This window comes from Biomphalaria glabrata, chromosome 13 (genome assembly GCF_947242115.1).
Source record: "Biomphalaria glabrata chromosome 13, xgBioGlab47.1, whole genome shotgun sequence".
In the NCBI taxonomy this organism is placed as follows: Eukaryota; Metazoa; Mollusca; class Gastropoda; family Planorbidae; genus Biomphalaria; species Biomphalaria glabrata.
The window spans coordinates 16,080,532-16,095,168 of NC_074723.1; the positions used below are offsets into that span (position 1 = coordinate 16,080,532).

At 38.8% G+C, this 14,637-nt stretch overlaps 1 protein-coding gene across 3 annotated transcripts in view; it reads left to right on the forward strand.

Annotated features, from left to right (window-relative positions):
* Positions 1-14,637, forward strand: part of LOC106074412 (uncharacterized) — a 305,001-nt gene that overhangs the window by 181,120 nt on the left and 109,244 nt on the right. For all 3 annotated transcript variants that reach the window (XM_056009253.1, XM_056009254.1, XM_056009257.1), the window contains one exon: positions 10,558-10,609. The gene's annotated coding sequence lies outside the window, so the exon portion shown is untranslated. The remainder of the gene's footprint in view (positions 1-10,557; positions 10,610-14,637) is intronic.

The window sequence follows — 14,637 nt, forward strand, 5'->3', positions numbered from 1 at the left end:
ATAGCCCAATTATTAAATTAATGGTAATTAATTCCTTTTGTTTTACTTAGCAGAACTAAATCTTAGAGACATTTGAAGAAATATGGCTTTAAATGTGCACTTCTTTTCTTTTATAAGCTTTAAAAAAAAAATTTAAATATTTGGATTGTTTTAATGAACGAATTTAAAAATGTGATTTATCTCCCCTTCCTAACCTTGGCAGACGAAAAGATGGTTGTCTATCTTCTACACGAGATCCAAACTATTTTTTTTTCTTTTTCCTTCAAGTGTTGTTTACATTTTATATGTGTTATACTTAGAGAGAGGAACAGGTGCAGACAGGTGTGTTGCTCGGTGCGAATCCATTGATAAATACGGGTGACGTCACAGTAAAAAGTGAGGACATGGAGTGAAGTGTCCTCGTTAGGTCTTGATTTGACATGAAATGTCAAGGCTAAACCAGTTCGGGTCTGCTCTTGACTAAATCTCGTCTTGCCTCCGAGATCTCACAATGTTAACTTTATGCCAGTGTTCCTGAACTTATGACCTGTGAAGTACAGCTCTCTCTCTCCCCCCCCCCCCCCGCCCTTTCCCTTTTAGACATAACAATATACTCAGCTTCAAGTCCGTGTTGGACTATTTGAAATGATTATTACGTGGTATAGTTCATAGCATGAATAATTAAGCATGTTTGAAAAAAAAAGATAAGAAAGTTTGTGTTTTCATACAACAACACATAGGCGGCCCCTGTGTGCCGATGTTTGGTAAACTATGCAGATAAAAAAAAAGCAGGTGCATTTCACCAACGAATATCTTATAGCTGCATTTTCACCTTCTAGGTCGCTAAAAAAAGGTTTAGATGTTGGTATAGTGGGGACCATCTAACTCATCCCTCCACCAGCTGTCAGTTCTACAAGTCAGCTTTTTGTTGCCCCATTCTAAGAATATAGGAAGAAAAAAAAAGTCTTTTTTAAAGTCTTCTGCTGCTTTACGTACTACATTGTGTTATGTCAGGGCTGAAACAAGATTGAATACAAGTATTAAGGAATGATAATATGATCTAAAAACAAACAGGTAAAATTGCTGGTAGCAGTAATCATCCGAAGCGTCGACACCTGCTGTGCAAAATAATGCATTCTGATACAGCCATTATAAATAAAGCCTATCATAATAAAACACTTTCAACGACTTTTTTTCCTTAAAATAAAAAACAAAACATAACGCTCTACATATTGCTTCAGTCTGCCTCAGACATGAAGTGAACAAGTAGATCTACAATTTAATACCTGGTACGACAAAAGCAGCATAATGAAGTTTCTTAGATAGCTACTTGCATTACTGGACTACATTTCGCCAAGGTTTATGGCAATGGGTTTACATCGCAGGGGGCGCTTAATAGAACTGGAGGTAGGGCGCTGAGTTGTAAGCAGCCATAGGCACTTGTAAACAGGCTCAGTGGATGATTGTTTGGTGCACTCGGATTTCCTTATGGAATCATTGGGAGTATTAACGATAGATTATGTTACCTACAGAAGCAAGCAGTTTTCAATTGCAAAGGCTATTACTTAGCACATTACCATTTCCAAAGGTCCACTCTATTATTATAATTATAACTGTATATTGGCCGGTGTGGACAGTATAAAAGTACCAATTACCATTCGACGGCTGCGCTGGGTCGGACACTTATCCCGCTTGGGAGACGACAGCATGCCAAAGACGATCTTCTTTGGCGAGCATAAATGAGGACAACGTAACAGAGGTGCCTGCTGTAAACGCTATAAAGATCAACTCGGGCGCCATTTCGCCCTCACTGGCATAGAGGAAAGTAGCAGGCAGCAGATGGCCTCGGAAAAAAAAAGTTGAATAGCACGTTTAAGACTCAAAGAAAAGCAATTATTGGTTTAAAGCTCTAGGTCTCATTTTTTTTTTTGTAGCCTATCTATTTTTTTGTGACCAAACTGTCTGTTTAACCGTTTGTAATACCTCGGTATAAGTATTCTGTTTTAAATGTGTCATTTAAAATGAAGGGAAAAAAAGCCGATTTTAGTTTTGCGTGGTCTGTCTATCTGTGCGTCTGTCACGTTGAGATCTCAATTACTAGAACAGATATCGAGAATCCGATTTCATAATGTTTTGAATCCTGCAAAGTTTTGATGCAATGGCTACTCATTATCTTATAAAAGAATGTCCGTCGGCCAAAAAATACTATCCCGTCCGCAACATTTTAGACACGCAGAAGTCTTTTTTTTATGCGGGGATGAAGGATAGTGGTTCGTAGATCATAGCTTTTGAAATTGGAGCCGAAAATTTTGAAATATGTCTTTCCTCCTGCATATTTTACCAAACAGGATTTTTTGTGGACCAAGTTATAGAGAAAAAAACTTGCTTACTTTCTTGGTAGCTTACTAAAGTTCATTTTCAAAATTATACTCATCTAATGGTATCTTTTGTTTTAGTCAAATTCGTTCACTCTATCTGTAAATGTTACTTAGAAAACTAGAGTATGAGAAACGCTACCGTGAACAGAGAGCTAAGTTTCTGTCATTATCGTAACGTCGTGGTCTTGGGTCTATGTGTAAACATTCTTTTTTTTGCTGTCAATTAATATTTCATGAACTCGGATGAACCAAAGGTTAGAATATCTGTCTGACCTTTTATTTAAGTCGTTTCAGAGAAACTGATCCTACGGCTCTGGTGGAATTGATCTTGCGTCTCATTAAGTGTATTGAGCAATGTCCTCTGATGCGTGTTTGTATCATAACCAGGGCGTATATCTCTAGTGTGGTACCGTCTGGCTGATTCAGGCCAATTGAAATTGCCTGGAGATAATGAAATTGAAAAGTTATCCCCCACACTTTTGTGTTACCCCAATGTATGACAATGCGTATGTTTCAGGCGATTGGAGGTACAAAGTTATTTGAAATTTAACGATTGTAAGATCGCGTCACAAATAGCGATGTTCTTGCGAAATCCGGTCTGGACAGTAAAGAGGGCTGCTTTTGGTTTGACAGTTACACTGGGCGCGGCACGTACCCTGTAATGTTTAAGACAATATTTTTTGGTGCGTTGAAAAATAGTCTGAGGTGTCGCACGGAATCCGCTTTAAAGACCAGCTGCCAACTTCAAGGCTTCAAATGACATAGAGCAACTGGCAGCAGACGTCAGACGGAGACCTCTTACAAAGGCCGCGGGATACACATGCAAGACCAAGAGAAAATTTTCTACCGAAAAGATAACTTAAATCGACCACCGGTGAACAACGGTTATATTCTGTTTTGAATGTGGTAAAATATGTAGGTCGCAGCTTGGACGGTGGCTGAGCGGTAAAGATCCCAGATTCGAATCCTGGTGAAGACTGGAATTTTTAATTTCGGGATCTTTGGGCGCTGCTGAGTGCACCCAGTTCTAATGGGTACCTGATAATAGTTGGGGAAAAGTAAAGGAGGTTTGCCGTTGTACTGGCCACATGACACCTTCGATAACCGTAGGCCACAGAAACAGATGACCTTTACATCATCTGCCCTATAGACCACAAAATCTGAAAGGGGAACTTTACTTTTTACTTTAGATGGGACTGCGTAGTCCTGTGAAATACTCGAAGACGCCCAATGATTATTTTAGCTCAAAGGGCCAGTCATATTGTACTTTCGTCATAAGCGTTCACTCGTTACACCAGTTTAAAACGTGAAAAGATAGTAGCCGCAATCAAAACGTTGAGATATCAGTGTTTGGAAATAAGAAATAAAGAACACTGAAGAGTAACCTAAAACAAGGCTTTATTAAACTAGAACGACACATGAACTGACGAAAGAGACTTGGACTGTAGCACACTAGATCAATGTTGTGAACACATTCTCACGACGTTACACAAACATAAACAAATAGCAACTATTTCACCACATTCACCCCGCCTAGAATTAAAATAGCAAGTATAGTAATATAGTAGGCCAATAGCATAAATAAAAGAGAATGCCAGTGCCTGTAATACAATAGATCAATAAATAGTGTCGAAATATTAATTTCTCTTGTAAACAATAGTGAATGGTGATGCAAAGAAACCTAAAAACCAGTATCTGTTGTATGACTTATAAACAATTACTAGTTTCTGTTTTAAATATTAACAAATAGTGTAGTAAGTAGACATGTACGTAAGTAAGTAAAAAGTAAACTCTAGTATCAGTAGCAAGAGATAAACAATGCCAGTTTATGTAGAACATATGTAGTGCAATAAAGGAACAACTCTAGACTCTATAGTTCGGTCTGGTTCTTCTCTCTCTCAAGTTGTAACGGGGTTGACTATCCTGTTCTACAGTTTGGGAGTCACTAGTGAGTTCCTGAGCGTCAAGTGGGGTATTTTCAAGAGGAAGCGCTCGGAGGTCCTCAGAGCCTACCAGGGGTTCTTTCCTTTCTTGTATCACCGTAGGGGTGTTGACTGGTACTTCTGTGTTTTGAGTTTCTGGAGGATATTCATTATCCTCACTCTGAGGGAAGAACGAAGGTTCACTTGTTGTTGTGGATGGGGAGGGGGTGGGAGCCAAGCGTCTTAGAGAGACCGTCTCCTCTTTACCGCTGGGCAACCGTACGACAGCATATTGGGGGTTGCACATCAGCAATTCGACTTCCTCCGTGAGAGGATCATACTTTGAAGATCGGTTCTCTCTTCTCAGCAACACTCTACCTGGGCTAGATAGCCAAGTGGGGATAGATATCCCGAAGGAGGATTTCCGGTTGAACCGGAAAACTCTCTCATGTGGAGTTTCGTTTGTTGCCGTAGATAGTAATGATCTAATCGAGTATAGGGCCTGGTTCAAGACAAGCTCCCATCTCGAGATCGGGAGATCGAGGTCTTTCAGTGCTAAAGTAACAGCGTTCCATAGAGTTTTGTTTAGTCGTTCAATTTGTCCGTTGCCTGAAGGATTAAAGGCGGTTGTTCTACTTGTAGCTATTCCCCTCTCGTGCAGAAAGGATTGCACCTCCCTCGACATAAAGGACGTACCTCTGTCAGAATGGACGTACTCTGGCATCCCAACAAAGGAAAACAGCTGATTTAAACACTTTATGACAGTGGATGAGGACATATCGGGACATGGGTAGGCAAATGGGAAGCGTGAGTACTCATCCACCATTGTTAATAAGTATTTATTGTGAGTAGCAGATGGGAGTGGCCCCTTAAAATCAATGCTTACTCTCTGAAATGGTTGGGTAGCTTTGATGAGGGTGCCTGAAAACTGTTTGAAGAATCTAGGCTTCATTTCAGCGCAAGTTTTACATTGGTTTACCACTTTGCGGACGTCCTCGCAGGAAAAAGGTAAGTTCTTAGTCCGAACGAAATGGAGGAGTCTCGTGACCCCTGGGTGACAGAGGTTGTTGTGTAACAGTTTGAGGTCTTCTCCAGTCATTGCTGACGCAAAGTGGTTCCTTGAAAAGGTATCCGCCGCAGCGTTTTGTTTCCCGGGTCGATATACGACGTCATATTGGAAACAACTAAGCTCCAGTCGCCATCTTTGAATCTTTTCGTTTTTGATCTTGCCCTTGTTCTGCTGGTCAAACATAAAAGACACTGAGCGTTGATCTGTAACCAATGTGAAGGGTCTACTGATAAGGTAATGTTGCCATTTTCTCAGGGCTTCTACGATAGCGTATGCTTCCTTTTCCACTGCTGAGTGTCTGCGTTCACTATTAGTGAGTGTTCTTGAAAAGAAGGCGACAGGACGGCCGTCTTGATTAAGAGTGGCGGCAATCGCGATGTCAGAGGCATCTGTTTCGACTGTTAGTGGTCGATTGTAGTCTATCGTCGACACAGCAGCGTTTTCAAGTTCGTGTTTTAGCTGTTTAAAAGCTTGTTGTACTTGTTCAGGGGGAGGAAAGGCTTTGTTGTTCACCAATAAATGGATCTTGTTGGAGAAATTTGGGATCCATTGAGAATAATAGGACAGTAGTCCAATCACCCGCTTTTGTGATTTCATGTCTTGTGGTGGAGGTAGGTTTCTCAATGCTTGAAATCTTTCGGGGTCTGGTCTTAATTGCCCTTGTGAGATTTCGTAGCCTAGGAGGCATACTTTATTAGTCGCAATAGCACTTTTATCATTGTTGAAGGTGATACCGTACTTTTTAGCGGCATTGAGAAATCTCTGTAGATTCTGGTCGTGGCTAATGGAGTCAAGTCCGCAGATGGTAACGTTATCCACGTAAGCGAACGTGTCCTGTAGCCCTGCCTCCTCAATTATTGCGTTGATCGTCCTCTGAAATGCGGCGACTCCGTTTGTCACTCCAAAAGGAATGCGGCAAAACTGATAAAGCTTTCCGCCAGCCTCGAACGCCGTGTACTGCTTCTCATCATCCCTGATAGGTATCTGGTGGTAAGCGCTTTTGAGGTCAAATGTACTGTACATTGAGTATTTAGATATTTCCTGCACCAGTTCATCCACTTTTGGCACGGGATACGCGTCGAGGTAAGTGAATCGATTGATGGTTTGGCTATAGTCGATAACCATTCTCTTTTTGTGCCTTTCATTCGTTGTTACAATTATCTGGGCTCGCCACGGGGACGTGGAAGGCTCAATAATTTTGTCAGATAGAAGTCTCTTGATTTCAGTTTGAATGAATTTGGAGTCAGGCATAGAATATTTTCTAGATTTAGTGGCTATGGGATGGCAGTTAGGAGCCAGATTAGCGAAGAGGCGAGGGGCTTCAACTCGTGCAGCTTTCAGCGTACAGACCTGGAGAGTGCTTCGTTTTCCTTCAAATGGGATCATGAGTTTTTCGTGCTGGCTGATGAAATCTAGCCCTAAGATTACATCAGATACTAGTCCATCTAGTAGTGAGAGCTTAACACTTTCATATTGTTCATCTTTGTACTTTATTTTAGCGAAAATATGGCCGTGAGTAGTGCGAGAAAGATGTGTAGAGGCCATGTAGATTCTGTTTCTGGACGTTTCTAATTTCCATTTGTACCTTTTAGCAATTGAAGAAGATATATAGCTTTCACTGCTCCCCGTATCTACGAGAGCCTTCAATGGTACTCCATTGACGAGTATTGAAATAGTAGATTTAGTAAGACCGGACGCTGGTGTCGATGCCCAGGAAGATCCAACGGTTGTAGTCCGAGACGTGTCATCATCTGCTTTCACTATGGCTGAGGTTGTAGATTTGAGTGTCTGTCTGGTCGATTTACAGACTTTCTGGAAATGGCCCCTCTTACCGCACAAGTTGCATGTAGCGTCACGGGCCGGACATCTAAAGCGTTGATGTGGGCTGTTTCCACAAAAGAAACATCTTTTACTAGTCGCCGCACTCACCTCGTGTTCTACTTTTGTCATTGGAGAAAGGCTCTCCTCGTGGGCGCTAGCTCCACAGGGAGTTTCAGAGTGGATGTTATACGCCATGGCATGGTTATGGGCATATTCGAGTTGTCTTGCCTCTTCATAGGCGCACTGTAGAGTTAGAGTAGATTTCTCTAAGAGTCGCAGCCTTATGCTGTTTGAAGCCACTCCAGTAATGAAGGCGTCTCTTACGAAGATATCTCTGTGTTCTTCAGCGGTGACAGCTTTGAAGTCACAGTCTTTGGCCATACTTTTAAGCTTAAGTAGGAAGGAGTCAACGGTTTGTCCGTTCTCTTGTCGACAAAGAGTTATCATGTGCCGTGCAAAAATTTCGCTTTTAGGCTTCACGTAGACATTTTGTAGAACTTTGATTGATTCTTCGAACGTGGTACACTCACTTATGTACTGAAATACGCTCGAAGAAACGTAGTTTTCTAGTAATTTCTTTTTGTCAATCTCGCAATGAGAGACTGAGGAGATGAAATTCTCAAATGTTCTGAGCCAGTGCAGCCACTTCTCGGCAGCCGATGGCGAGCTAGGCTCTATGTCCAGCTCTTTTGGCCTAAATAGACGTTCCATTTGTATTACTACTTTTACTTACAGACTGAGAATAGTGTTGAACGAAAATCCAAAAAAGATACGTGAGGCACATAGATCCATGAAATTGAAAATTTCTAGTTTAATAAATTGTAATAAGAAATAAAGGAACACTGAAGAGTAACCTAAAACAAGGCTATATTAAACTAGAACGACACATGAACTGACGAAAGAGACTTGGACTGTAGCACACTAAATCAATGTTGTGAACACATTCTCACGACGTTACACAAACATAAACAAATAGCAACTATTTCACCACAAACGTGAAAAGATAGTAGCCGCAATCAAAACGTTGAGATATCAGTGTTTGGAAATATGATAAAGATATGTTCAAGTGATTTTAGAAGTTTTGAATCATGATTAAAATTAAGGCAGTGGAGTTCTGACATTGCCAAACAAATGTAGAGAAAACTGACAGAGACATACAGGCGTATCTTAACAGTTGCATAAGACTTCTAGGATTGAATCTGGCAGAGGTGGTCGTCATAGACTAAGATCGGTGAACAACATTAATAAGTTATAACCAGAATAAGCGCACATCACAAAAACAGATAATATAACTCGCCAATATAATTCGAATAATGAATCTGTTTAAGTTCATAATCTTTTATTCCCGGGTTTTAATTAGCTTCGACGTCGATACATTCTTCTACCTTATATTTCATTAATGTGCTGATTAACTAACACGTATATATAGACAACGAACACGTCGCTTATTTGTAATAATAACGTAGGCCTATGTCTTTTTTTTTTAGTAGCACTATCATTTTATAAAGCAAATCTCGCAAGCGTCCTTGGCGAAGTCAGTCTAGATCCATACTAAGATAATTAAAAAATACTTAAGTGGTGTTAAGATAAAAAGCTATTTATTAACTCGTTTTCTATTCATGAAAAAGTTTCTAAATTTAAACTTATATTAAAAGTATGTAGTCTATATTATAAAGTCTATAATGAGAAACTGGTGAAAATAACAAATCAGTAGCCCATTGAAAAAAAGATATCCTCTTGAGACGCTGGATAGGTCGCACCGGAAGCTTGCATTCAACATTACACAGGCAATCTCTCAACTGGAAGTACTTGACGTTTTGGCGATGGCCATTTTGGCGAGGCCGTTGTGGCGATGGCCGTTTTATCCGCCAGAAGATCTGTCAATATTTTTGAATCAGACAACCTTTTGTAATCAAGATATTATATTTTAGAAAAAAAAACAAAGACCTAAAATATTCGAATTTAATAAAAATTATTTCACTTTAAAACCAAGAAAACAAGAAAAAGTTTTGAATATTTAATGAATAAGTAACACCAGGAAGTCTGCTTTGTGCCCAACAAATGATGCATGGACAATGAATGAAGCTCTTCCCCATCCTCTAAATTCCAGCTGGCTTCTTTATTTTCAGATAGATAACAATAGTTATCTTCCCTGGAACTTCCAAGAGATTAGACACAATTAGTTTAGAGTGTCAGATGAGACGATATGTTTTGATTGAGGTTACACTTTGTTTACTTGATGTTATGAGATTATGTTGATCAGACAATGCGTTTCTGATGTTCGATTTCGTATAGTTCTCTACTTTAAACAACTTAACACTTAAACAATATTGTGATGCCGGACAGCTGCAAGTGTAAACTATAAATTCAAAACCAAGGTAATATTTACAAAGTTTTTATTCTGGAACTAGGAATCACTGTAATAATGTACATACTTTATAGATGTACACTATGATTTAATTAATTACATTTACTGCCACCGTTCATGTCTACTATTGATGCATCTCTTTAAAATACTTCTTCTTCTTACCATCTCAATAAATAAATCCCTCACAACTCCCCCTTTGTAGACACTGCGCCCACCCTAATGAAACCGTAAACCATATCCTTTTTGAATGTCCCTTCCTAATCCACCTTAGGCAGACCCTATTATTACTCCAGCCCAACATAATTAACACCCTGTACGGCAGTGCTGAACAACTGGAGAAAACAGCACACTATTTTTCCTTGGAACAGTCTGCAAAAGAGCTGAAAGCTTAGCATCAAAAAGGTGGCTAGAAGAAGAAGAAATACTTCGTCCTCCATCTTTTTGGAATGTCCTATCGCCAGAACAGCAACGCTGAAACGACAATCGTCCCGCTTCTCTCACCTGGAACCTCCAAGGAAATAGCAAAAGATGACGGCCCAGGAATACATAGCACCGCGACGTCAGGAAAGTTGGAGAGACTCGCCATAGACGCCTGGAGGAATCTGGTTGATGACCTTTGTCCTATGTTTGGTTACAGTATCATGGCAGCAGAGATTTGAATTTAGAGTTTTCTTTCTCCTAGGTGGGTGGCCAACCATAACTAACTTCTCTCACGTGCAGGAACTGTTTGACAAGCTAGCGACTCCCCTTTGCACCTTCTCGCCTTAGTGATAACAGTCCTGCAGGACCCAATGTCTAAGCCACATGTGAAGGCCGGGAGATGGACTGGTTGTCATAAGTTCTATGAGACGCTTATCATTGGAAGTATTTCATAAGTAGTAGCTTGTTTATACCCATTAGTACTTCCAGCAATAACAACCTTACGATACCGAAGTAGTGTTATAAAAAAAAATAAACAATTACTGAATGTATTTTTTAACATGATTTGTTTAAAAAAATGTTAATATTATTCCATTTCAGAGCTTCATCGATGTTAATCTGTGGCTCACTGTGATCAGATTTGAAACCTAAGGTAAGAGAGTTAAAAACACAATACATACATTACACAACTTATGTAAACTTAAAATAACTGTTTTTAGTTCATATCTTAACAACTCACCATGCGTAGGCTGTTGTGAACGAGTGCGGGCCTAGACTGACATTATTCCAATGATATGACATCACATCTACTGTTACTTAAGTATATATGTAGTAAATAAATACAACTTTTCTTTCTTTCTGTATGAATCAAGAAATCTCATCAACTGCTAAACGGATTCGCCTGAAATATCATACACATGCCAGTTCGCTGCATGACCATCGCTATTCGCGAAAAACAGATAAAGCTTTCTTTTAAGCCTTTTTATTTTTTATTTCCCTTTGCTGTGTGGAGGTGGACCCTACCGCCTTTTCAATATTTCAGAAAGAACCATGACTAGTATACAAACCACTTCAAATTATCTACAAAAAAACTCGTAAAAAAAAAGACGAAATGGACTAGCTTTATGATAATATAGTGTATAATCAAAAATCAATACAGATTCTAAACATATTGAAAAAAAAAAAATAACCGGAACATTCTGTTGTGATTATGCCTTTTCTTCTTCATGCCATGCTAAAGGCCATCCCGGACCCCGTACAGCGCTCCCCAAGGTTCCGAGGTAACTAATGCCACTGCCCTAGGTCAACCGTACCTTATAAGTAAATCTGTTATAAAGGGTGTAAAGAAACAAACTTTGAAATCATTATGAAAGTTGTACAGGGATTACAAGAAGTGATATTTATGAAACATGAAAAACATAAAAAATACTTTTTAAAAAAATCAAAGCTTGTATTATGTGTAGTTGTATCGATTAGTTTGGATCAGTCATGAAATTACAATTATGATCGACCTAACAGACATATAAATCTGTGCGATAGAAATATTGTTACTAACCTTATCTCAACTTACTCTGTCTGTCTGTCTGTCTGTCTATATGTTTGAACATATTTTTTTCTCCCATTTCCTATTCTGGTATCAGGATTAAAATTATTCATTGAACATGACAAGACATAAATCAATAAAAAAAAAAAAGAAAGAAATTAAACCATTAAGATAATCATTTAGTACTAATCGATTATTTTGTTTAATATAACAGAATAGGAGCTAAACCCTGTAATTATAATATAAATTGCAGTGATTGTCGGTTATCTCCCTTTAGATACGTTTTGGTTTTAAAAAGTATTCTTTTTTTTTCTTATTGTTTATTATCTATCGTTTTTGTTTAGCTTTTAGCTTTCTCAATGAGCTTAAGCTATAATCCTATTACATGTCTGGACCAGTTGTAAAAGGGGAAGGGAAAAAGGGGGTATCTTGGTCGTTTTGTAAATGCATTAAAATGTTCTCTCAATGCTCAAGAGTCCTCAAGGGGACTAATTCAACTTTGCCATACAGAGAGATAGACAAACAGAATTGGTATAAGCCTGGAATAAAATCAATTGTAAAGCTATTTAGTTAAAAAGAACACATGCTGACAAATACATATCTAATGGCTTCATTGATTGAATATCCACGGATATGTTACATTTGTCACAATTAAAACCATGTAATAGTTACATTAACTCATTTTTTTCATTTTTGTATACAAGTAGTTTAGAGGTAGCTGGAAGATGCCGCAGGCACAATTTACAATCTAGAAACTAAGGACATTCGGTCATTTAATATAAAGATAATGGTAATTCTGAGCTATGCTGTTGTGGAACAAGGAAATCCATTTTCCATTGCAGTAACACATGTCTTTTTGGTATAGCATTTCTTTGATAAATGTAGACCCAAATCTAAAACTATTCCAAAACATCGTTTTCTCGAGATCAATCCTAGATGAGTTATACAAACAAAGGCAATGCTTCTTGAACCTAAATACAATTACAACTGACAGCGGCAATATTTTTCCTAAAATAACTCTACAACCAATGTTCTCTGGGCTATCTCATTCATAAATCTTGTTTCAAGAATATAGCTACAGAGCTACCCCTCAGCTGTTGCCTCACAGCTTTAAGTATTGAACCCAAATCTCCAGTCAAAAGGGTTTGCACATATTGATAGAGGGCCCATATAACTAACATCATCATCATCATCATTCTGTCCCTTGACTTTCGTCGTAGGGCTGCTGAGACAGTTGGAGTTTTTCCTCCATTTTACCCGGTCAGCACCTGTTCTTAGCAGGATATCAAGAGACAGTCCAGTCCATCCATTTACATTGTCCAGCTAGCTTTTTCGGGCGACCCCTTTTTTTACGTGCCTTTATATAACATAGAGCGTGCATTAATAGTGACACATGTTTCTGAGGCTTTGACCTTGACCTTTGTGCATATTTCTCTTTCAGACCTTAACGCCGTCATTTCATCTCCCCCCCCCCCCGCCCCCAAATCCAGCAACACGAGCCTCAGAACAATAGATATCATGCTGAATCAATGAGACAGTTTATCTATACAGACGAGACGAGAGATTTTTTTTTTTTTTTGTTGTTTTTGTATAAGTGCAGACGAATTGAGAGGAGCCGAGAGAGAACGTGGAAGGTGCCAGGCATTGTTGGAGAGACATGAGTGGGCTTAGAGCGATTCATCGTTCGTTAGGAAGGCCCCAGGGATTCCATCAAACAAAAATCTGTTTTTATGTGCGTTTGTGTGTCTGTGTTTTAGTTCAAGCGTGTGTGTGCGTGTGTGTATCTGCACGCTGTAGTTTGTCCGATCTGAGTGATTAACATCAATTATCGATCCCCTACACGTTTCCACCAACGGGGCATTCAATAACCAAAGCGCCCAATACTCTGTAGACTGAATGCACATAAATTTTTGACACGGTAGCCGCTGTAAGCCGATTAGGCTTAGCTTTTTTTTTTTAATCCAAACTGGCAAGATGTAACATAATGCCAGAATTTTTTGTTTTCAACTGTTTTCAAGTTCTACAGTCAGTCTCTAAATAATTTGCTGAATTGGTTCCATTTTATTTTTGTTTTAAATGTTTCTAAGCTTTCTTTTACGTTTTAAAATGATTTTTTTTTAACATATTTTAAATGTTGGCGGCATTCCTTTAGCATCAATAGGACAAAACAATCATATTAGCTAACGAATCTAATTCTGAGAGAATATTAATGAAATCATTCCAATGCCCTTTATGTCCTTCATTTTAAAACAATTGTCTGTATCAACAGAGTAATTAGAGAGAAAGGAGAGAGAACGTAAGGGCTATGTATGAGAGAGACAATGAGAGAAAGGGTGTGTGTGTGTGTGTGTGTGTGAGAGAGAGAGAGCGAGAGAGACGAGGGTAGATAGGGTTACTTGCTGAAACAAGGCTTCCTACCCAAAGTGCGCACTCTTGCTCTCATCCTCTACTCCTGTCGCTGACATCTCAAATGATAAGGTATATATACTTTTGCTATAATAATTATAAAAATAATAATAATAATCTTTATTGTCCGTACGGAAATTTGTCTTACAATTTGTGCATTACACCAAACAAAAAACATTATAACTATAAGAAACCAAAGTGTACAATCACACCAGACTCACTCATAATTTACATGTGACAAAGTTTATATCAGATTGTTCTTATTTAATGATTTGATTGCCAGGGGAACAAAAGAGTGTTTGTGTCTGTTTGTCTTTGCTATCGGTGTCTTGTATCTCTTTTGTGATGGTAAAATCACAAAATCCTGACACAAAGGGTGATTCTATTTCGAGGATCCCGCCCATTTAAATGCCCAATTTTTGTGTCTAAAGCAAATTGGCACGTGCTATGACTTTTAGTTCAGATTGTAGACTTTATATCCCGTGACCTATATAATTCTATTAGTTCTGGCTAATTGCAGTGGCGAATCAGGGTACCCGTTGTCCGGGTTACAAAATATATATTTATATATATAAATTTTTTTTATCAATCACAGCTTTGAGAAAACACAGCTCATCGGAAGAAACTGTCACAAGCAAAGTAAGACATAACCTGCTTGCTGTGACAATGTTGGAAAATCTTGATGATAAAATGAGCTGTATATGATTAAAAACAAGAAAAACAGTTTTAAA